Source organism: Xenopus tropicalis, chromosome 4 (genome assembly GCF_000004195.4).
Source record: "Xenopus tropicalis strain Nigerian chromosome 4, UCB_Xtro_10.0, whole genome shotgun sequence".
Taxonomy (NCBI): Eukaryota; Metazoa; Chordata; class Amphibia; order Anura; family Pipidae; genus Xenopus; species Xenopus tropicalis.
Window position 1 is genome coordinate 60,375,170 of NC_030680.2, and position 25,680 is coordinate 60,400,849.

A 25,680-nucleotide genomic window follows, 5' to 3' on the forward strand; every position below is an offset into this window, starting at 1 on the left:
CTTTTTTAGTAGAAATTAATGCTGTGCCATGTGCCATTGTGTGTTGTTGGTTTGAAGTTGGTTTGATCTGAAAGGTTATCATTTTTTAAGAGGACTGAGGACATAGAAAAACAAGAATTCTATCAGTTACATTTATATATTAGTACAAAAATGGTCCCCTTAATAAATGTATATGTGCAATAGGAATGATGTTGTAAAGAACAATGAAACTTATAATGCTTGATAAAGCTGAGAAAAATACGTCAGAATATTTGCAAAGATTTGGACACACACACACATGCCATTTCTATTTGATATTACCATCCTTTTGAACCAGGAACTTGCAATGATTCTGTTTACAGAGGAACATGTAGAATGTAACAGCAATGCAGATTCAGTTGAGAAATAGTTTTTTCCATGTATGGCTAACAGAGCTAGAGATCATACAAACCTCCCAATTTTGTGTTGTCACTTTGCCAACTTCTAGAAGTGCCCAAAGGTCCATATATGAGTAAATGTCTTGATATCGAACTCTTAGTACAAGTAATGGTAATGAATTATATTATGAAACAAGTGCATAAAAATTAAAATGGTTTGATTTAGTCTCTAAATCGTTTAAAGGAAAACTATACCCACAATCAATGTAGGTCTCTATATACTAAATATATTGCATAAACAAGCAATTATTTTTATCTTACTATTTGAAACTAAATTTTTATTTGTGAGTTTGTCACAATATTTTTTTGTTATGCAAACTCATACATGCTGTGATTGATTTCTCAGGTCTGATTCTAGTATATATCTGTGCTATAGGATGCCCTTCTAGCCAACAGCATGGCTGATTTGTTTATACAGGAAAAAAGGGAATGCACCGATAAACTATATATATCTTTAAAAATGAAAGAAATAAAGTCTCAGTAAAACAAGCTTGATAAACATCCATTACAGTTTTGGTGCAAATTGTCTTGTAAATATAATCCATGAGTTGTGTGGCATTTGTATTAAAAGTAAAGACATTAAATACTGATGTTTATTATACACATCCATTATACACAGCTATACAGCCACTTTTCCAGGCAACAGTTCATGTATTACTTGTGTGTTTCTTATCTTGATTCAAAAGAATAGCTAAAGGCACCTAAGCCCTGTTGCAAAATTTGATGCAGGAATATTCTCACTGATTCCTGCAATCACCTGTGCCCATAGTGGGTCACTATTTTCTTTATTTCACTACTGTTAGCCAAATAGATTACTAGCATCTTCCAGCAGGAGGGATTGTGTGCTGGCCCCCATAGACTATAGTTTCATAGGAGGTCAAATTATACGGCCAATAAGGCCTTTTAAGTCGCAGGATTCTGGTAAAGTCGCAACTTTTAAAACCACAACTTTAAATTGGTCTGTACAGAAAACAATGTAATGTTAATTAGCCCAAGTAAAATATATAGTATAGCAAAACAACACCATCCCTGTAGGCATACCATGCACAGCTCCTGTCTTGAAACTGCTGATCATTTGTGTCCTTCAAAAGTATGAAATACAGAACAATCAAGCAAGGAATGGAGAAGTATGCAATATATATCATATTTATTATGCATATCCACTTTATGAAGTGGATAGCTCACATGTCTATTTAAATGAACAGGTAACTGAACAATCCTAAAGAAGCAATTTCCTAGACACAATGCACACTGGAACCAATGTAGGTCAGAAATTCCCTCTCAGAGTTGGGAGTTAGTTGGTCTTTAGGTATCCCAATAATCTGATCAAGTCTTCCAAAGGTGGATTTTCACTCAGGACTCAATTAATGATTAATGTACCTCAATGCAAACATTTCAAAAAACATTCTAAGATGTAAGAACATCAGATCTGGAAAAATGTTAACGTTGGTGTGGGCCAAAGTTGCCTCAAAAGTAAGAATTTAGCTTCAAAAAATGCACGAATTCCAGCTCACTTATTAGGCATATGGCATAAAGAGCTTGCAGTTTTTCATGCTGGAAACCAAAATGTCTAACCTGCGAGAGTGTTTGCTGTATAAACCAACTAAGGGGTAGGGATCTTAAGTGAATTTCTAATAAAAGGCATGGAACAAGCTTACTAATGTCATACCAGCTTGTTCTCCTCTAATAATCTTTCCTGTGCTCGCTCTGTTGTTCACCCTCCTCTCTCTTACTGTACTTCCTCTTGTTTTTCTCTCACTCTGCCTGAGTTTCTTTCTTATAGCACTATATACACATTGATCGATGTCTGGAGCTCACGCTCTCCTGCGCTTTTCGACAAATCCTTTTCTCGCTCTACAAGGTTTCGGTCGGCGCACACGATGCACACACTTTGCTCGTTTTCTCTTTTTCCCCTTCGGAATTGTGCTTATGAAGCATTAGAAGTAAATAAGCATATGCATTTATGCAAATTGCAGAGTAGCATGAGATAATGAAAACAAAGCTGCGCTGGCTCTCTGCCAAGCAGTGGCACTCGGGGAGCCTCAGGCAGATCTGTGCCTCCTGATTCATCGGTGGAAGCAGCTGAAGAGAAAGCGAGGACAGGCGCCCTGACATTCCTGTGCCCATCGCTTACCAGATGCAGACAGGCATAGTCTGAGCGACACTTCCATTGGAATATCGGCATTCCCAGGAGCCTGCGGTCCTGACACATTCGCCTCACTTTAATTCCACGGCTTCTTCATAATTCCCTCCTCGGAATTTACAAACATTTCCCTCAGATCAATAGCTGTATTGATTATTCATTGTGAGCGAGTTCTGTTTCTCTGGCCATACAGCTTTGGCACAGTGTGAGCTACTGCAGAACAGGAAGTAGGGGGGGATTGAGCTGCTGTACAGGGTGAAGCCAAGACAGCAAAAAGGAGAGAACGAAAGCAGAAATCAGAAAGAGAAATACACAAAAAGGAGCTGATATAGAAATGCCACCAGCAACCAATCTGTGGCAGAAATCATGCAGAACTTTGGTCACCCTCCATCATTGGTTGCCACCTTGATGTGACTGACTGAATGTATCTGGACAGCCCAGGACAATATGATCCTACGTAAGAGTGTGAGGGGAATCCTTGGCTCCAAGCATGGAAGCATGGAAGAATCTAATGAGGCAAGCAATGGGCTTTTATAGACCAAAACCTTTGGTATAACAAAACCACCTGGTATAACAAGAAGGAAACTTATAGGAATGGCCATTGTTCCTAGGAAAGATGAAAGAAGCTAGCTTTCTTGCTTCAAGGATGTTGTTATTAACTGGTGGCAGAAAGTACCTACAGAGGAGATCAGCTAGCTAATATGGAGTTAGCTAATTACGTTCATGAACGAGATCACCAAAATATTTCGTAAAGGAAAGGACTGGATATGTTTTGGACATGAGCCAGACACAGCAAAACAAAGATATAAAATCTCATAGTATGCACCCAGTATAACGTGGAAGCAGTTGCTAGAATGTCCTTAGTCACTGGATATAAATAAGGTACACAAGCACAGAAAAAAAAAGGCACCAAAGACTGGTGTGACAAAGTGGTTATTTATATGTTATGGTGGCCACGATGGATCAAAGGACTCCTCAGAATACAATGTTCTTTTCTAAGTGGTCATCCAGAAAATTACAAGAGATCTACAGATGACACACAGTGCTGCCCAGGCTCAAATGTATAAGCTGAGGCTCTGCAAGAAGATGTGCTCACTTGATGTGCTCCAGCCATGTCTCGTGACATCAGTAACGTGTATGTGCCACCTCACCCTCCCAACTCATAAATTGCTATGTCCCCATTCTCATCTGCATTAATGGGCAAATCAAGAACATATTTATTTACCACAATGCTTTATGCAGAATGTATGTCTCACTAATTATATTCATGTGTCTGTCTAGAAATGTACAATTTATTGGTTTTGATTACTTTGACCCTAATTATGTGCATATATCTTGTAGGGTATTTGATCCTTTGTAACGATTGCACTATGTGCTAGTGCATAACGGTGCCTATGTGTAATCCTGACAATGTGCATATCTGTCTATAATATTTGAAAGCTTTCAATAAGCTATGCATATTGCATACAAATGAGAAGGAATATGTATGCCTGTATTAGTCACTCCCTCTTGCATCCTGTGCTTATCTGCAATGTTCTGCCTTACAATATAATATATGTCACTCTGACAGGTACTGTGCTTTTCTCTAGGGTACATTATCAGCTGTTTAGGTCATGTTCATATATTTGTGAAACATTAAATACCCTCTAGTACAATAAATTGAACAGATTATGTGTGCATCTAATATAGTAAGCAGGTCCCTGTTGGTGCCCCTGTCTCTGACTGTGCGCTTGTTTGATGCATAAGCTTTAAAGGTCTCGGAATGTATAGATCTTTAGAAGTGTGCATTTCTAATTGCTTGAGTGGCTTACATAATATGCAGGTTTCTTATAGTGTAGATGTTTCCATTGCTTCCATTTGTATATTCCTACAGGAGTGGATTTGTTTGTAGATCCCTCAGCAGTGCCTTGTGTATCTCTCAAGCACAGTATACAATATGGATGGATTGCAATGTATGGCTCTGTGCAAATCACTTTGCATGGTAACAGAAAATCTAAACGTGGTGGCCATCTTAATACATCTTTTTTTATCTGTGTGCATTTTAGGTATGTTTGTTATATATTATATACAGTAGAACACCCATTTTACATTTTTCAGGGGACCAGAAAAAATTGTTTAAAATCCAGGAAAATGTAAAATCAGGGAAATGCATAATGCATTATATATTTTGTGAGACCACAAAAAATTGTGTAAAATGCAGGGAAATTTAAAATGAGGGTATGTAAAATTGAGGTATCTATCTATCTAATACAAAAGCATACTTAGAATAATCTTTCATAGCGGTATTCGTACAACTAATTGGGAAACTCCCTAATTGGGAAAATCTCCCTGATTTTATTTACACCCAAAACCTCCATCGGAAGTGCAGATACACTGAGTTGATATCCTTTTTAATTAAATATAGTCACTTTTATAAGTTGCAAAAGTAAATATATATTTATTCTGACTCCTTCTGTAGGTTTCTAGCTGTCTGTATGGACATCAGTGCTCCTGATGTAAATGGATTAACAGTCTAGGTAGATAGGACTAACTAAAAGCATAGTATACTCATATTGTCTCATTTGTCCTATCTCCTACAATTCTCTCCAAGAGATTAGACAATGAGGCCCCTGTCTACTATAAACTGCTACTGCAACTTTCAAATGAAAGCAAATCATTTAAGTTTTACTCTCAATATACGTATTCACTTTGATATCATATTAGAGCTCATTTATTTCTGCAGATGCAGACGCAATTGCCATGTTTTTTCCCACAATGCACTTGGTTCCCCCCCAGAATTCAAGCATGTGCAATGTGGTTGTTGAATCTGTACAGAAGTATACTAAAGTTCGCAGAGTGCTTTTTAATGCAAGGGCATGTTGTTTTAGATGCAACTCACTGCCAGTAAAAGCACAAAATTGCCCACTGTCTGTAGACATAAGTGAATCCTATTGTGTCTAAAGCATTAAGGTGATGGGGTGCATATCTACTGGTATATCCCAGTAAGTGTTGCTTGTTGAAGAGCAGAAGTTTTTATTTATTCATAAATGCTCAGTGTTCTGAGGTGGGAAACAGGTATGTTGTCAGATACACCTATTCACTGAGGAGTCACCAGGCTGAAAAATGACAGATTTAGGGCAGACAGTTGCATAAAATATATATATACCTGTATGTCTGGCAATGTGAAGATCATAGTGGCAGCAAGTAAATGTGTCTCATTTATATGCTCTGGATACCTACATGTGGTGTAGATTCTCTATAATTATATATTCCCCCTACAGCATCCATACCATTTAACTTCCCTCATCAAAAACAGTTTTGCAAAAATCTGTCATTACTGATATGAAGGCAGTCTTTTGGGAGTGATATCGAGCAATTTAAAGACCTCTCCACCCAAACATTCTAAGCAAGTTTCCAATATAAATTCATTCAAATGTTTTAGTGGTTTTAAAGGTATAGGTTAAAGAAATGTTTGTTTATCACATTCAGTTCTCTAGGTCTGACTCTTAAACAAGGTAACAAGTCAGATCTCCTTTAGGTCTGTTAATCACCTGGCTTGCAACATTGTTTCAGGACTCAGAAGCCACCAGTGCAGATGTAGATAACCAGAGAGATATTGCTTTCAGTAGCAATTATACGTCAAAATACCTTTAAACCATTGCAAATTTGTAATTAGTGCATCTATTCTGTCAAAATGGCTAAGAATTACACTGTCTTTCACTATGAAAAAAACAGTATCGAAAATTGTATATGATAGCCCAGTACAATGCAAATATAACAAAGAACTGTGTGTTTCTTCATAACAAACCTTAGAATGAATATATCAGTGTGTACAAATATATGCAATCTGTATAGTTATGCAAGTAACAAGAAATCCTCTACTGACATTAAGGCTAGACACAAATGCCCCACAGTAGCTTTTCAGCCCTAAAAGTTACATGGGAAGTGTTATGTGGGCTGACACTTCACCAGGCTAATAATATACAAAAGTAATGTCTTGGGACAGCATCAGTACATTGGCTCTTTGTACAGCACTTTATCATGAAACAATATGGATGGGTTAAAAATGCTTAGTTGCCAAATGTAGTAAAAGTATGGGTAAGTGAATTGTTTTTGGTTGTTTGGTTGTTTGTTTTTTTGATGGGCAAAAACTTTTTTTTGCACACAGAAAAACACACAAAAAAGCCTATTGACTTCAGTGCGTTAAATGTAAAAAAAGCCTGGGAGCTCCAATGCATGTGGCATGCTTAAAAAATGCCTATTGACTCCAATGCATTTGGCTCTAGAAAATAGGCACTTTTTAAAGTTTTTTTTAGCAACATTTACAACATGTAGAGGGAGGTATTCTTCCATTGGTTCTGTAATATTAGGTTCTAATATTAGATTCTGTAATAATAGGGTCTTAGTGCTCCACCCAAGTGGCAGATGAGAGTGATGGGTCCAGAGGCTGATATAGGCCTCATCTTCTGGATTAAGCTGGGGTACCGTGAATGAGTATTAGTAAGTCATACCCTTTCATAGCATACCCCAGGGGTAAAGGACAGGGGATTAATAAGCAAAGTTATTTCAATTCTGCTACTGAAATATTGCAGGATCAGCTACATAAGGATAACGTAGTATAACTGTTCTGCTATTGAATGTTCAATAAACAATCTGTTTATGCTAAAGAGCCATTTGCACCCAACTGAATTTATTTTACCAGTGAGAAATAGTTCACCTACAATACCCTTCCTCCACCAATTAGCAAGGGCCCATCTGAGTGCAAGAGTTGCATGTAACACCTGCTCTCCTGGGAGCTGCTGGGAGTTGCCCCTCACCTTGCTGATGGCAGGTAAAAGTTAAAATACAGCACCCTCTGTCCAGGGTAGTGTAGGGAATATACTGCACCACATTTACAAATAATTTCATATTATGCAGAAATGATTATTTGTTCCACCTTTAAGTATTATCTGTCTTGTTTGCTCTTGTAAAAACATCTTATCCTATGTGTGGTTAAACCACAACATGTTTACGTGTATTTGGGTAATACAAACTCCACAAACACATAACGGAGCAAAGAAAGCAAGCTATACACCTCTAAACAATGGAACAAACACCAGGCCTGGCTGGTAAAATGATGCTTGATGCTAATGTTATTAATATGCATGATAATAATAGGAAAACCAGTGTGTTTCTCTAGCAAAGGTGGCAACCATGATAATTAATGCGTTTTAATCCACCAAAGTTGTGAATTCCAGAAACAATTATGTAGTCCCACCCAGCTGAGAGTAGCAGCCTGGCCTGGTGCAGGATGTATATTTTCGTATGTGGGTTTACCATGACACGTCACAATGAACACACATGTGCAGGCTAAAGCAGGATCAAGCAGTGGGAACGTTGTGTGTCTGTGAGTGGAAGGTTGCTTTAGTTTTCTAGTCCATGTTGACGATGCATTGATGTAACTAGAAGCCCGTGGGCTTGGCAGAAAAATACATTTAGGCCTCCTCCCAACTCTGGGAAAAAGACATTTTCCTCCATGTGCAGTAAAAGGCACTTGGGTGCAATATCCCATAGAAACCAATATGATGTTTTCCTTTTAAATAGGTAAACAGTAACTGCTTCTTGCATCTACTGATGCTGGGAAACCCTTGAGCTGCCACCACCCTGGACCTGGTGGTTTTTGTAAATGACCCCCATATTGTAAGAGTAGCAACAATCAAAGTAAGAAAAAAAACATATACTGTATATATTGAACTTTTCAGTTTATCTCCATTTTTAATTTTTTTAAATCGTTTTTGAATTGTTTGACTTCTTTTTCTGACTCTTCCCAGCTTTCACATTGGAGACATTGCAGCCTATAAACAATTTTATTCTTCTTATTAATTTTTAAATATTTATTTTTCTATGTAGCCTCTTTTCTATTCATTATTCAATCTCTTATTCATGCCACTGACTGGCTGATATGGTAAATTGCACCAACTGCTAGGGTAAACCTTGCACTATACTGTACTATAATGATGCCATAACTGCGGTCCTTAAAATTCTATACTGAGGTTGCAATAGCCGGTAGGTGTCAGGTATTGTCATATCCCTGTTGTGTTGCATTGCTGCTAATCACTAAATCAATACCCTAAGGTTGTTTCTTTTACTGAAAATATTGCAGTAATATCTCCCTGGCAAGGTGCTTTTAATAGAATCTAGCAGCAAACACAGAAATGCATAATAAATACACAACTTTACATTTTTACCATTATGCTAAAAAAAATGTTGAAGTGTTGCTTATATATATATATATTTAAATAATTGAAGGTGTCTCGTTATATATTTTGTCCTTGACACCTATTGTGGTCACTCTGTTTCTACTAGAACTGCCTATTCTCTGTAAATAGGCTGCATTTTTCTTGTAGATTATTTAGAATTTCTGATAAAAACGCAGAAATGTCATTGCGGAGTATCGCCAGCCAATCAGGCAGAAGCTGCACGACCTCTGCCCTTTCCTTTTTTCATGTTGACTGTTATTATCTTCAAGGGAAAGAAGCCCCACTGGTCTGCTGTTTTGTGCCCTGCTTTTTATGATCTGGGATGCACTTAATAATAACTGGGGCTGCATAAAACAGATCCATTAATGTCACCACGTCCCCTTTAGAATTCAGTCAAGCAGTTTTCTTCAAGCGAGGACAAGGTAACACAACAAGCCTGCTCCTAGACAAACACAGTCCCTATTCAACTTTTTAAAATAGCTTAGAGTTACAAATAATAATAATAATAATAATAATAATAATAATAATAATAATAATAATAAATATAGATAAGCAAAACTAATTCCTACAGAGAAATGAATAAATTTCATTATGTTGTTGCAGAAGAAAGGTAAGAAGGGAGACATTAACATGAACAGTACAGTTTTTCATAATTCATCTGAAAGTGTTTCCATTTATTTAATGTTCACAACACAAAATACTTTATGAATGAGGGAGGAAGCATGTTTATCAGCAGAAAGTCAGCATTGACATTTGCCTTTATCCCCGTGCTTAGGCCAGCCATGAGCAGCTATTTTGTGGGGTAAAATGTTTCAGCTGTAATCCTGTTTATTATATATATATATATGTATATATACTTTTGACATTTTATTGCAATATGAATAGCACAGTTATTAACAAAACATTGGTCATTTCAGTGTTATGTTCAGAGTAGAAAAAAAAAACAATAATAGCAACATTACATATAGAGATGTGATGGCATAATGCTCACCCCCAAATAGGAACGGCTTGACAAAGCTGGGAAGGCAGCAAGAACTGGAATGAGTACCATGCATCCTGGAGGAAAGGTTTTGGGAATTCTGGTCCCCTCTTTTCCATTTGGTAGCCTTAGGATTAGCATACTGCCCTTCTACCCTGTTGATAGGTGGTTAAGTATTGCCCCTAGGTTGACATCCCCTTCTTAGTCACAGCGGTTATATGGCAGGGGAATGCTTACTAGAGTGAGGGGACATTACCCTGCAGTAACTCTTTTGGTAATAGTCTATTATCTTTCATATTTATTCTGGACTTCCCATCTGTTTTTGTAGGGCTTGCTCAAGGATAAGGGGTAGTTGGCCTGTGTATCTTTGTGGAACAACCTGCTGCATTGACTGTCATACTCAATAATATAGATAAGCAATAGGAATATCCAAACTTTTTTGTTATCTATTGTGCTGGAAAAAAACCACAGACATACAGATCATTATCTCTCTCTCTCTCTCTCTCTCTCTCTCTCTCTCTCTCTCTCTCTCTCTCTCTCTCTCTCTATATATATATATATATATATATATATATTATTAGACAGATTATTATTCCCTTCCTATCCACATCAAACAATGAAATAGGAGTCTTCCCCAGCCTTCCTATGTCCGTATAAGAAAATTGGCAACATTGGAGCCCTGTTTCCTATGAAGAACAGTTGGATTATAGTGGAAATGAGCTTCTTTAACCATGTAGGGCAATGTATAGTATATGCTATTGCAGTACTAAAACCCATTAGTTACAATGTAATTTCTCCTTCACATTGATTCTAATGCATTTTGTAGTTTTGAGAATTTTCCCATGGTTTTGCTCATCACTAAAGAAGTCGTGATCAGGGTCCTTATGATAACCCGCCCACTGCTCAGGTTGAACAGGATATTACCTAATAATACTCCCTCTAATTTTAGGTAGGCTGTATATAAATATGAGGGGTCATTAATAAGGCAAGGGCACACCCTTTAGTGCTCATTTCCTAAGCACTTGTGCCCTCTGAACATTGCTATCTGCACTAAGCATCAAATCTGGTGCTCAGGGCAGAGAGCAGTACCAGAATGTGCAGCTCAGTCCTGTCCTTACCGACTGTGGGCTGTGTGTCCTGCCACTCTGTACCTTGTACCTCTGAATGATGCATAGGGCAGGTAGCGGGTGGGAAGGGTTATGCCTACATTCTATTAAAGGCCTGAAACAGACAGCATTTCATTCAGGGCAGAAATGGAGAGAAGAGGCATGCAGTGGGCAAAGTGCAATTAAAAGGCTTATTACAGCCTTTTTGACACTTTGGGACACTGTAAATGAAGTCTATTGTCTTTTGTGCAACTTTTTACTAGCAATATACTATGCCACGTTGTGGGTGAATCTTAGAAAAATACTGAATTATGTATGACATTTGTTTGGAAGCCTTCACTACACATTGTATTCTATAGTTTATTACTGTGAAACTAAATTCTGGATGAAGATTTTTGTATGTTGTCAGCAAAACAATCAACTGCTTATGAGAGATTAAGCAAATGATGGGGATTCTGTGCAGAAAGAATATTATAATAGGTATGGTGCTACTGGGTTTACATTGGCTTCTCAGCACAGGATTATATTCCCTGGATACAAACATCATATAATCCCCTCTTTTAGCAGCATTGCAAAATATGAGTATTTTATACTTCAGCATTCATCTCATCATAGCCAGATGGAGAGGCATCTGTTATTTCCTGCTTAGTGACACACAGATTGTTAGCATGTTCCTCTAATCTCCCCTCTGCAGGTATTCATACTGCTATACAGGACACGCCACCTGATAAAAGCCCATTTTATGATATTAACTCTTAATAATGGCCAAATATTAAACCACAAACTGAGTGCAGAGCAAATAAAATTGGCGTCTCTGTCTGATTATTTAGACGCAATCCACTCTGGGAACCCTGGAGCTACTGCCACGTTAGGAGGTAGTGGCAAGTTGGGCAATTTTTGTTTTGGACTCTTCTACGGTTATTGGCTCTGTATTACAGGTATAATTAAAAGGTTTGAGGCAATACAGGCAAGAGCATTTGAACTATGAACTGCTTCCTTTGTCATTCCTGGGCTTGGAGAGTGATACTTTGATTGTTTTATTCCCATTTGCATGTAATTAAGTCTCCTGTGTCAAATGATGAACTTACATAGCACAGTGTGACAAGTAAGGTTCATGTGATGTTATTGCATGTTGCCTTCATAAATTATCACTGTCAAGGTGAAATTATTTAATGGAATTTCATATTTCCTTAGGTGTACAAGGAGTGTACTATCAGTAAGAAGTGTCATAATATGATAATGCCATTTTCATGGGATACTCATATCAAATAATCATGTGATAATCATATTAGATGTACATCATTAATTCTGCAAATCCTACAAACAGACATTGTTTGCAAAATAACAGGAAATATAAACAAAGTAAGAGCTTTAACTATAGGTTAGTACCTTTAGTAAATCGCGGAATTTTCTTCTCAAGGCCGTGCCGAGTATGCCATCCCACCAGCAATTTACATTCTAGCTGGTGGGATGGCATTTTGGGGAGATTAGTCACCCACGACAAGGGAGATTTGTCGCGGGCGACTAATCTCCCCATCTGTCACGGCCCTTAAGGTGAAGACACACAGAGCTTCTATCATGGCTACAAAAGTAGACAATGCTGATCATTAGTGATGAGTAAATTTTTTCGGAAGGCATGGATTCACACCGAAATTCGGCATTTAGCCATTAACAATTTTTATTGAAACTTCGGCAAAAATTTGCTGAGAAAAAAAAATAGACAAAAAAGTCACCAGGACAAAAATATTACAGAGACAAAAAAGTCCCAAGACAAAAATATTGCAGAGACAAAAAAGTTGCTGCAAAAAATACACCCATTGACTTTAATGCATTTTGTGAATTTTTCGCTGTTTCACAAATTTTTCAGCAGTTTCACAAATTTTTTGGCAAAGTGAAATGTGACAGATTCACTCCACTTCTGATCATTGTGATGATCATAGTACCTCCTTGTGTCTTCACCCTAAAAGACAATCTACCTCCTCCTGTGTTCAAGCTGCCCCTTATGTAGGATTTCCTTAGTTACCTATTGTCTTACCAGAATGTTCTGGAGGGCACCTTTATCAGAAGACCAAAAAATACATTTACCTAGGGTCCATTTATTTAGGGACCCACATTTCAATTGCAATAGCTATTGAATAATCTTTTCCCAGAGGTGGCAGCACCCCATATTTTAATCAGTTGGAATAATTCAAAATGATATTTTCCATGAAATTGCTCATTTAAAGGAACAGTAGCACCAAAAAATGAAAGTGTCTAAAAGTAATAAGAATAAAATATACTGTTGCCCTGCACTGGTACAACTGGTGTGTTTGCCTCAGAAATAAACAAAGCTGCTGTTTAGCCACGGGGGCAGCCTTTCAAAGGAGAAAAGGCACAGGCACATAGGAGATAACGTATAAGACACTATTGTATTCTACAGAGTTTATTTGTTATCTGCAATGTAACCTGTGCCTTTTCTCCCTTTTTCTAGCTTGAATGGCTGCCCCCATGGCTACACAGCAGCTTATTTATATAAACTATAGTAGAGTTACTGTAGCAAACACACAACTTTTACCAGTGCAGGGCCACAGTACATTATACTTTAATTACTTTAAAAAACTTTCATTTTTTGGTGTTACTGTTCCTTTAATAGTAATGTGTCCAGTTCATCTCTGCAGAGGCACAAGAAACACATGGGACCCACTTGGAACAAGAGGCTGTGATAGATCTAGATCTAGATGATGTCTTTTGCTCACACAGCAGCTTCAGGCAAACAGAACATTTGTGGTCCTTGGTCACCAGAAACTGCATAGATGGATCAAATTAAATTTAAGTTTCGTAGTCATATTGAGTGTTTTGGGCACAATCACACACACAATTTCTGGTAATAAGGCTTAATGGTGACTGCACCAGGATAGTTTATTCAATACTTATGTGTTAATCTTTTACAATAGCCCTGCCCAAGTGGAGCTAACAACTTCAGGTATTCTATCACACTCACACATTAGAGTTCATTTTTACCAAGAGCCATTAACCCTCTTGTATGTTTTTGGAGCAGAGGAGAAAGCCAGTGAATCCAGTGGAAACCAACGCAGATATGAGGAGAATGTTCCAACACCTGAAATGCAAAATGTTACTTTCAGATAGACAGCGTAGCTGCACTTAGTAGTGTAGAGCAAGGATTATTCATTTTACTTCTCCCTAGGACCTGATGTAGTCAAATTACAGCAGATACAGATAGAATGGAAAATTAGAAGTCTTGTCTTCTGAAACCCCAATTTTTTTTTGTTTGCATGACTTGATCAATCATCAGATAGTGATGTCAAGAATTATAATGTTTGCTTAGTGATGTCACAAGCCATATACAGTAACTCATTGAAACCTTATAACTTTGTATTATAAAAAAAACGAACCTTCCATGGAGTACCAGGACCTACACCAATGATCTTAGAACGCTTCAGAGACTTTTAATATTATTATATATTACAACAGAGGGTATATAGGTACAGTAAAATAACTGAAACATTGGACAATTGTTTCTTCAAAAATTGTTTCTGGTTGGTATTTCCCATTGAGTGCAGTGCCTTGTTTGTATAGTTTATATTCTTATTTGCACCCAGAGTAGAGTATTTCTTTTGAAAGGGAGAGTTCTTCTTCTTTATAGGATATATATATATATGTGTGTGTTTGTGTGTGTTTATACATGGATTTGTACACAGCAACTGTTTTTATGAAAAGAGATACAAACAAGAATCTCTCTCCAGTCTATTAACAGAATACTGATTGTGAACTTCTGAGAAGGATCCACTTAGTGTTATAGAATTACAGACGGTTTGTATAAAAGCAAAGCATTCCATGGGCTGACTTGTATTGTACCTTCTTGCTCTTGGCTGGTGTAATGTTTGCTGATGAGAACTGGACAGAGTGGCCCCTTTAAACAGACACAAAGATCTGTTGGCCGCTTTCATGAATCAAACTTGCTTTGTAACTACAATTGGCAAAACAGAAAATATGGTGTTCCATTGCTCTCCTCTTCTGCTGTGCTGTATGCACTTCACAATCTAAACACATTCTAATCAGCATTTCCCTTATGTTGTTGGCAGGTTCTCAAGAGGACCTCTTATTCTTTGGAAACAGAAAGAAAGGTGCTCCTTTATTAGTCATAGAAGACAAAGACAAAGATGCCATGCAAGTCTGAGCCCTTCAAGAGTTTTTCGTACCCTGAATCTATTCTTTCCTTTACTCCTAATCCCTTTGCTTGGCTTTGACTAGTAACCTCACGAAAACTTCTCTCAAGAGCAACCAATTGAGCTCTGCTCTCCAATTGCCTCAGAGCCCAGTGGATATTCCTTCAGATGTCTAACAAGCAACTAACACAACTGAGGTTTAAAGAGACACAGAAATCAATACTGCAGCTTCCACTGGTCACGCTGAGGGATTAGCCATCCCAGGAAAGCCACAAGCAGCTGAATAACAGAATCATGACTCAGAATACCCTCAGAGGTTTAATAAAACCAAAAACCAGTTTTTGACCATTCAAACCTTTAACAGTCCTGTAGAAACAAAAAGCATACAATTTAACTTTTTTTGTAAGTAGTGCTGATATAAAGAGCTGCACTCAGTATATATAACATTCACACAACACAACTTCCATCCCCATAAAGAAAACAACTGCATTGCACTATGCTATGAATATGGCATTTTTTATACTGTTAAATGATGCAGTGCGGCATATAGTATTTTTATGCTTTATATGGCACCAGTAAACGCTGGAGATAGATATTTTATCTATTTAGGAATGTATGACCAAATATCTCAACCACCACCCTATGTTTGATCTGAGCTCCTCTTCAGAGCCAGCTGTATCCCATAGGCCTGAGCAGCTTAAACAGCCAAAGCATGAGAGTGAGATCTAAGGCAACTGCTACATATATGATTTAGGGGCATTTTGATGGCTGCATTTTTTTAGCTCAGTATGTGGTATCAAGTATCCCAAATCCATTTCATTTGCCTTTTGTGGCGGTCTATGGGAATTTAGAAAGAAACGCTAGTGTGGACAATTTCTATATGACTATCATGATTTAGAGCAGATTTGGTTTGAAAATTGTGTCATTCCTACCTATAGAAATAATAACAGTTTTAGTTGCTTTTGGGTTAATAAATATTTAAATATATCGCAATCCTAGTACTGTACTTTGTGAGAGGTAGAACTGCAGGCCCTATGGTTACATCTAAGTACAAAGAAAGTGAATTTCCTAGGTACAGTAGGAGTTTGTAAATGGTTAGGACTACTGCTTTGCTTGGACATGGAGGGGTAGAAACTGGCAAAGTGTGATGGCTTAGCCTGGAGGCTTATTGTAGATACACATGAAAGCCCCGGTGAAACCCTAATTTAGGTGGAATGTCACATTTGCTGCCCTAGATATCCTTGGAGCTATGGCTGAATGACCGATATATCATATATCCAATATCTGTAATCAGGTTATGAACCAAAGTTTACATCTCCAGGGGGAAAACTATAAACTCAAAGAAAATATTTCCATACGCATTTAAAAGTAGTCCAAAAATATGGAGTTAAAGCAAACAAAGGGGATCCATTGGTTTATGGTAAGGTCTAAGGCCTAATTTACAAAGCATGGGTGGAACGCAAAGTCACAAACCAAAATGTGTTTGTCACCTGGCACCCTGCCCTGCACTTTGCTTTTCATGGGTACAGTTCCAGAAAGGAACACAAAAGTTTTTCAGTCATTTTTATGAAAAAGTATCCAAACTCATAATGGGCACATTTGTCTTTTTTTTTTTTTTACTTGAGCTCAATTTTTTATTTGGATAGAACTTGTTTGTACGGAAGTTATTTTTCCAGGATGAAACACTTGCCTGCATTTTAATTGACTAACAGTCAATAATGTGTTCTTCCTTCTACAGTTTGTTTTACTTTTTCTATTTTTTGTGTGCAGGCTGGCACTATCCCAGCCCAATGATTTCTGCAGTAGGTTTCTATCCCATTCTAACCTCTCTTTCAGCTCTTTATCTGAGGCTGCCTGTCTGTGCAATTTTATGGTGAGCATTACTTGCTCAGTTCATGCTTTGAAGCAATCACACAGGGCTGAATATGCTATAGAAGAGAAGCCAGGATTTCGAAAGCAGCTTTCCCTGACTGTACTGAACAGCCTGACCCCTCCGCCAATAGTGCTCATAAATCTGCCTCACCTGATAGGAGATGGGCTTTTTAGGATCTCTCAGGGTGCTCTGAGGTAGCACTTCTCTGAACTCTGTGCCACAATAAATAATGCTACCTGCAATATGTCTTAGAGAGTGTGTCAGCAGCTGCTGTCCTGCCATGAATCCTTGTTCATTCTTGGCTTGGAAGATGGATTCCAGCTCCAGCACATTGCTGCACTCTGTGTCAGGTCTCTTTACCCCTTTGCCCCAATAGAATGACAGGGGCCACAAATAAAGTGAAATGAAAAAGAACTGACATTAAAATAGCCTCAGAGCCAAAGATTTGTGCTACGCATATGAGCGTGAGCGGCAGAGCAACCGCGAAACAGAGGAAGCAGACAACATGGCAAAATATAGGAAACAGAGAGAGAAACACAATGCAAAAATGAAGGCATCCAAACCCAATCATTGAAACAGGTTGTGACATTTGACACACTATATATACTCCCTGGGTACAGATCTTAGCCGCCATGTTGCACTCATTTTAGGGGGGGAAGGCACTCATTTGGAAAAATGCATTGCACATTAAGTAAGCACAAGGACGTTGTTCCATATACAGCTGTCAAGTTCCATAGTCCAGGAGAATTGACATTGACCACTAAATTATTTATAGGTAGTATAGATTCCTGCCCTTATAAAGTTAAATACATTGCTATTAGCATTCAATATAGTAGAGTATGGACATATTTATATACTTAAATGAACTGGTGATATAAAAAAAAGATATATTTATTATGTAGTATGTTTGCTGTGTATGGCCAATTTCCAGTCTGCTTGATAACCTAACTACAATCTCACAGGTTGCCTAACAAAGAGCAGAGCCATGTTCACAGTTAGTGTTGTGATTTGGTAAGTGCTATTACAGAACTGCATACACCTCGGTACCCAATGATTCTTCCAGAGGTGGCTTCTGCCATAAAGCAGAGTGGAACTGGAGGTGATTTACAAGGTCGCTGACAGATGCGAGTATTGATCGGGTATTAAAGTGTCTTGTGATTAATACAGCCTTCTAAGTAATTAGTGCGGAAGATCTCTTATATCTCAACGTGCTTAAATAATGTATCTGTGAACACACAAGCACCTTGTCAATCACGCTTACTGCGGCCAAACATCATATCACCTGATAACTCATTTGGAAACTGGGCTCACTGCCTGCTGAATACCTTTCAGAAAAAGCAGCTCTTTCTCCTAATTGCCTTGGGTGACCTAAATTTAGAGCCCTGCAATCAGCAGGGGTGGAATGCCAGAGGGAAAATTAGAGCTTAAGACTTTGAAGGAGGCTATGAAAACTGGAAAAGGATGCTGCAATGAGGACAGAGGAAAACAATGGCGCAAAATACACAAATATCTTCCAGCAACTGAGGTCAAAGATAACAGATGATAGATATAAGCAACCTTAGTTGTCAAAAAGAGTTAGGTATTTGGAATGCGAGGAAAAAAGTACATAATAATATATTTCACGCCTATAATAATAGTAATTCCTAACTGTGCTAAATAGAGAATATAAAGCTCACTTATTTTTAAAGATGGGAACTCAAAACTCCAAATTTCCCATTTTGGTAATAACATGGGACTTACTACTTCCAATTGCCTCCAGGCCTTATGTAAACAACTACAATCATCAATACTGTAGCAGGTGATAAATGTCTTGTTTGGTTCATGGATCTTAGAAATATTGCTCTTGTGACTTGAGAAGCTACCCAAGAGTCTTCTAAATCTATGCATGATTGGTCCTCGTTAGCAAGGAACCAGGACTTGGTTTTCAGGCACTGAAAACATTACTACCTATTTGGCGGTACCTGCTAATAGACTTATTCAGAATCTAACTTTCCCTATCTGTTACTCAGTCACTGTAAGTTTATTTATTGGTACAATTTCACTTAGAGAATTCACTTAAATATTCATCATTTAGCTCTCTGGGTAAATCGTATTTAATCAGCACAAGAGAGAAAATAGCATAATTATAGATGCCGGATGCCATTACAGTGAAAAAATGAAACCTGGTCTTAGACTTCCAGCAGTGCCTCTGATGAGGAGTAGATTGCATTACCAGCAGGGTTACTGTGAGGTTATTGGCCAAGGGGCTGACTGCACCTTGTAGCGTCTCTGACCCCAATGAGCCGTAAGAGGATAGAGGGAGGCTAACCACCTCATCATCAAAACCTCCTCCCACTGCAGCTCCCAATGAATCTTTTATTGTACTGTGGCAATGATTAATGTCGGCGTAATCAAGCCACATTAATGCACAGAGATGCAACGATCTTTGTAAATAAACATGCTCCAGTAATTCTAGAAGCACAAAACATGTGAATATCGCATACGTGAACATCAAAAAGGCATGGGGATGCAAATATAGGGTAACTTATCTTCTCCCTGCTGGCTGCTGGAATTTACCAGTTATGTGTACAAAAGGAGTGAATTTTTACAAATAACCAACACCCTTATTGACACTAATTCTTTAATATCTAATATAGCACATTAGCCAGCAGGATTTATTTACCCCACCCTTGCCAAAAACTTATATTTGCTTACATAAACAACCAAGCAACAGTACGTAAGTAAAACAAAAAGATATTATATTAGGTCTCATTTGCAAACCCAAAGGGACACTGTATTTACCTGAGTGCAAATATAATATACACAGGCCCCTGCTCTCTATTTTGGAGCACAAAGACCTGCAGAATGCGCCTTGAATGGAATGCTGCCTGCATTAGGTAGCACCTCCTTTAATCAGGGCTGGAACTGGGGTAGTCAGAAGAGGCATGTACCTAGGGCACAACGGTGGTGGGTGGTGTCAGGTATGTACCTCGCCTACCCCTAGTCTGGGCTCTTGTACCTCCACTCCCCACTTATTGTTAACCTACCCCCCAATCGTCAGTGTGCTCACAGGGGTAGGATGTGTCTGGCCAGGTTGCCTAGGGCAGATAGGGCGAGGCACTTAGGTGTTCACCCTCTACCCCTATGTCATTCAGAGGTGCAAGGTATGAAGCGGCAGAATGCACAGCCCTAAGGCAGCCAGTAAGACAAAGGCTGAGCTGTGCATATTTTGCAGGGGCCGATGTGACACCCTAAGAGGCAGATGGGGGGGCAAGTAGGATTTTTCAGTGCAGGGTACAATGTGTAGGGGGCATAAGTGTTTAGAGAATGAGCACTAAGAGCTGTACTCTTGCACCCCTTTGTGCCCCAAGGGCTCATGAATGTCCCCTTTTGTTTGCCCATCAGCAAGTGATGCTTGGTGCCAGGATGGACTAATAAATAGAGTTGCTTGATTTGAAGATTTGTGCCCCTCGCCTTTCATATCAACTAATTTGATCAGAACCCGCCCCAGCCCTTTTCTGGAAGCTGTCCAGGTGCCATATGTGAGTGAGAATATAAAGACCTATAAAGAGCAGTTGTAGCATAGAAGTAGCTACTCTAACAAGGTAGGGCAATGTATATGCTAGAGTGGAAAACACCTTACCTGCAATGTAATTTCACCTTCCCAATGACTCCAATTCATTTGTTGAAATTTTAGGAAAATGTTCCTGTTTTGTGAATTTTTCTGCAGTTTTGCTAAGATTTTGGTTAAGTGAAACAGGCAAGCTTCACTCAGCACTAGTTATAATTCATCAAGAGATGGAGGAGGTAGGGAACAATTGTTAAACAGCAAACAAAAGGGGTGCTGGGAATTTGAATTACCAATAATTGGAAGGGGTTTCGAGGAGTGATTGTTCAATTATAGCTGGAAGGACAAAAATTGTAATTAAGAATGGAGTGCCAGGGTTTGTAGTTCCATAATAGTGGAGTGGAACATGTGAGCCATAGTTCAGCGGTAGTTAGAGTCAAGGGAATTCTGGGAGTTTTAGTTTAACAACAGCTTAAGAGGCATGTACATGGTACAAGTAATTACAGAAATCACAATGGACACATTTCTTTTTGCAGGGGAGCTGACAGCCTGCTGCGGGCTTTGATTCTTGCCTCCATATGTCCAATCTGTTTGTACACTTCCTTTACTTCGTCCTCCTTTTTTCTATAGAACTGCCGAGTACAGAGGGACACCTTGTGATGGACTGCACCTTTCCTGCCCATCTCACTGCCGACAATTAAAAAAACCTCAAAGTAATTTTTAAAAATGTCACAGTCTCATTTAGCAAAAGGCTAAATAATAGATGAGGCATAATCAGTGTCCTGTGTTGCTAGTACAGCTATGCAGTGTCATTAGTAAACCCGCAGCATAATATCTAAATGTGTCAAAGTTTAATTATATCTTGTAATTAGTTTCAAAAATAGATAGCATGAAGTCAGCACCCCTAAGCCAAAGGAAAGGTATAACAACCATCAGCCCCCCTAAATCAGTCAGCAAAACAAGGGCCTCAAGGAGTTACCTAAAGATTCACTGCTACAGGGGTTAGATGAATGAATGTGGCCAATAGGGTGATGGTTAATGATAGAGGTGGATTCCATGTTGCTAAAACAGAGGTGCACACATTAAATGTAAGTGGACATTACCCTGAAAGCTTATTTGGTGTCACACATTTTAATAACGTTATATATAGATTGTAAGCTCCACAGGGCAGGGACTTCCATCCTCTTAACTCATTGCAACTGTATTTATCTTGTATCTATCTGTATTTATTGTTATACTTTGTATTTATCTATTATTATCATAATAATCCCCTGTTTGTATTACTGTATTCTACTGTACAGCGATGCGTACATAAGTAGCGCTTTATAAATAAAGATATACATACATGCATAACTTTTCATCCTGGACTTTATGTGCCTTTCCACAAGCTAAAAACAAAATAATAACAATAATAATGTGAGTTATAGATCTAAGACATAGTTTCATTCAAAAATATCAATAATTTTTAGGGGCCGATTCACTAAAGGTCGAAAAACGAGTGCTATCTACAGCATGCGTTAAAAATATTATTCTTCTTATTTTTTGCGCGTTAACGATCGATTCACTAAAAGGACACTAGTCTGAATTGAGAAGCGTTCTTCTGGCGTTATTTATCTGGTGATTTTAAGTGATATTTTAATGCATGTGCAATAATTTCTGTTGCGTGCAATATTTTGCCGCACTCGGTATTAGCACTCGCTTTTACGCACGTAGCAGTTACTTTCTGAAAACTACTGTTCTGAGAATTACCATTTCCCTGAAAACACAAGCATGCATCACTCTAGGACGATCACATACTTGACTGCAAACTCCATCTTGTCACCACAGACAATCACCAGCTGCAATTTTGTTTAGTAACGCCTACTCCTGGGAGGTGTTAAGTTTCACAGTTATTATCGCCACATTTTATGCGTTTAATGCTTTATATGTGTTTGTGAATCATGTGTTAGTATTATTTCTATAATTACCGCAATGCGAAAAAAATAACTCTTTGCGATAATGTGCTTTTTAACGCATGCTATATGAGTGATAACACATGCGAAATAACGTTGATGAATCGGTACTTATTTATTGCATGCTTTTTAACGCAAAAAAGTATGCAGTAAGCGTTAATGACCTTTAGTGAATCGGCCCCTTAGTGTCTAGCACTAAGCAGTGCATAATGGTAAAACTGAAAGGTTCTTGATTTAAAGCTGGCTATACATGCACCGATATAACTGTATGAAACAAAGTGCGATTTTCAGACCGCGTCTGGGCTTTTCGTACAATAGCGATTAGCCGTTTAGTTGATTGGACAGGTTAGAAAACTTTAGCCAGATAATGATAAAAGCTGCGAAAAAATGTATTGTGTATTTGATGATATCCTTGGGTGACCTACAATGCATTTTTCGTGACATAGTTTTCATGGTATTGCTGTCTGGCAATAATTAATGGCCAAAAGATTGTCCAATATGTTTTTTTAGGACATTAATCCTATAATTTCAATCTGAATGTTAATTTTAGATTGTTGCTTTAAAAAGTATGATCAATATCTGAACGACTAATATCTAAACGTGCATGGCCAGCTGCAGGCTTGATCTCACTTCCTCAGTTCCTCAGGAAAAGGTGGGTAATCAGTTTTCCACCTTCCTGTTAAACAACCAATATCTTCCTTCCTCTTTCTTATCTGCAGACAAGAGACATAGGCAGCAGAAGGTTGAGGAGGCAGCGTGTTTATACAGAGCTCATAATTTGATTTCTTAAAGTGATACTGACACCAGAAATCAAACCTTTTTTTATAACATTGTCATAACATTGCCTTTGCATGCTATTTATAATTTTGCCATAAAAGTATTTGTCCAAGCTTTTGCATTCCCTATCTGTCCCCCATGTTCCTCTATGAGGGGGCGGCCATATTTGTCCAGCAGGAGGCCGTTAGCATTAGAAGCTGTAACTGTCAGGCTGAGAAGGGACAGTCAGGCTGGCAAAACAGTCAGGTTTCGGGATTTCAAGTAACAATTACTTACAAAAGCAGCCCTATCCGTAAAAAATGATCAACACGACCTATAGGCAACTTTTTATGTAGATTCATATTTTAAAAAGTTGTTTTTTCGTGTCAGTATCACTTTAAGAGAGGAGGGGGGAGGTAGTCAAAAAACGATGATATTGATGACAATTTCCTTGGGGTATCACTGACTTTCCTTGGGATGGGACTAACATTCCCCAGATTTGCTTGAAGGGTTAAAGATAGTTGGAAATATATCATTAGTATTTATAATGAACAGAATGAAGAAGAATTTTTTCAAAGTATAGATTCAGTACATTTTCAATACAAGCCATATATTTATTTATTGGACATAAAATGATACCAGACCTTTAACCTAACAGCCAAAGTGACTGACTGGACTGGGCTTTATCTGGAAACGTATGCTTCACAGTTTTTACTTATATTTATAAGGGGCATTCCTTCTATATCAGTGATTTTTTAGATTTGACTAAATGTCAAATCCCACACAAAGAGTAGGCTACATATTAACACAAAAGAGTAGGCTAAATATTGAACCATATCAAAATCCTTAAGTGTTGGGATTCTGCCAAATCCCAAAGTGATCCTGGATTTTGTGCATCCCTAATTATACCAACATACAGAGTTAATGCCAGATAATCCAAAATATTAATGTTTAGTGAAGTGGCATATGTTTGGGCAGAGAACATTTAGAGATGGATAATGCTGTCAGTTACATTGGGGGATTGGCTATTGAGTGTAAAAGTACAGGGATTTGTAACAGGTACAGAGAAAGGAAGAAATAGAAGCACCTATTTGCAATAGCTAAGTCAGTGCTATATTCATTCACAAATAATGCCTCTTTTGTGTTCTCCAAGGAATGTGACTGTCCAGTAGTGAGTATTCACTCAAACGCTAAGTGGAATTTCATATTAGAGTAAACCTTGCTATCAGTTACAAAAAGGATGAGCAAACAGGACAAAGATCTGTAGCAAATGTAGATAGGAGAGAAGATACTGTGCAAAGGGCAGTGGCTCGCTTTCCCTGCAAGCACTTCTGGAAATTTAACAAAAGGAAAGCTCAAGCTAGAGAAAAAGTGTCTGCTCCCCAGACTGGTGTGCTGCAATCTGGCTGTTTCCATGGAGACATGCCGGCCTGTTCACATGGCAACATACCTGCGGTCCACTATTAAAGTGATGAGATGAGCAGGATAGTGAATGCATATGAATGCCTATAACCCTTTGACTGCCAGGCGGTTTGCAATCAATTCATGCAGAACGGCAAAGGACTCTGTGAAGCAAATCGTGTGCTGACAAAGCTTCTGTTCCGGAGAAGCCTTGCTGCACAATTGCCCCATACCTTGAAAAGGTGAGGGCATTAAATGATGAGAAAATAGAAAAGTCCTATTTAACATATTAATAACAATAATTGGATTTCTGAATTTGCAGGAGATTGAAAAGTAAAATCTTATTTACAAACCAGCACTGAAAAAAATGAGAATGATCAGTGGCATATGGTGGTATTACTTAAACCTGGAAATATATATATATATATATATATATATATATATATATATATATAAAATGTATTCATTATAATTTTATAACATTTTAAATGAAATATAAATATGCCTAAACCTATGGTCACCATTCCATTATGGAAGTAAGAAGGCCTTAGAGCAATTGAACACACAAAAAAAGATAGGAAATGGTAATGAGAATAACACATTTCTGTTATTTGTAAACTATATCAAGTTCATTTGGACTTTTTAAATATGGATGTCCCCAGTCAAAATTTTTACTTTCCCAGTGTTCTTTGCACAATTTGCTTCCACTAAAAGTCCCCATTCCAACCGGAGCTGTCCTGTTTTTTCTATATATGGGTCTTTGCTTTTTTGACCAATATGAAAGATTCGTAGTTTGAAGTCTGTAATTATTTTTTATCCCTAGTACATTTTCATTAAAGAATCCTTGAACCAATATATTTTTCCAGGCATGAAATGATTGAATTTTCCTGTTAATTTTGATAACAAGCCTGCAGCCTTCACCATAAGGAGTTAAAGTCCTTTGTCTGTTTCTGGAGCCTGAACTTACTTTATTTAAGGTGGCCATGATGGGCCAATATGAGCTGCTGATGGTTAGAGTTGGCAACTTATTGGCCTATGTATGGGGCCCTCATAGACAAAATCGGGCAGATATCGATCGGGTGGGTTTAAAAGTCCTTTCACTGTGAGGAGCGCATTGACTCAT

General features: G+C 38.1%; 1 long non-coding RNA gene across 1 annotated transcript; it reads left to right on the forward strand.

Annotated features, from left to right (window-relative positions):
* Nucleotides 1-2,206: 2,206 nt before the first annotated feature.
* LOC116410400 lies at nt 2,207-16,021 on the forward strand. The gene is made up of 2 exons (XR_004222364.1): nt 2,207-3,694; nt 14,945-16,021. It is a non-coding gene; the product is annotated as an uncharacterized LOC116410400 (long non-coding RNA).
* The last annotated feature ends 9,659 nt before the right edge of the window (nt 16,022-25,680 follow it).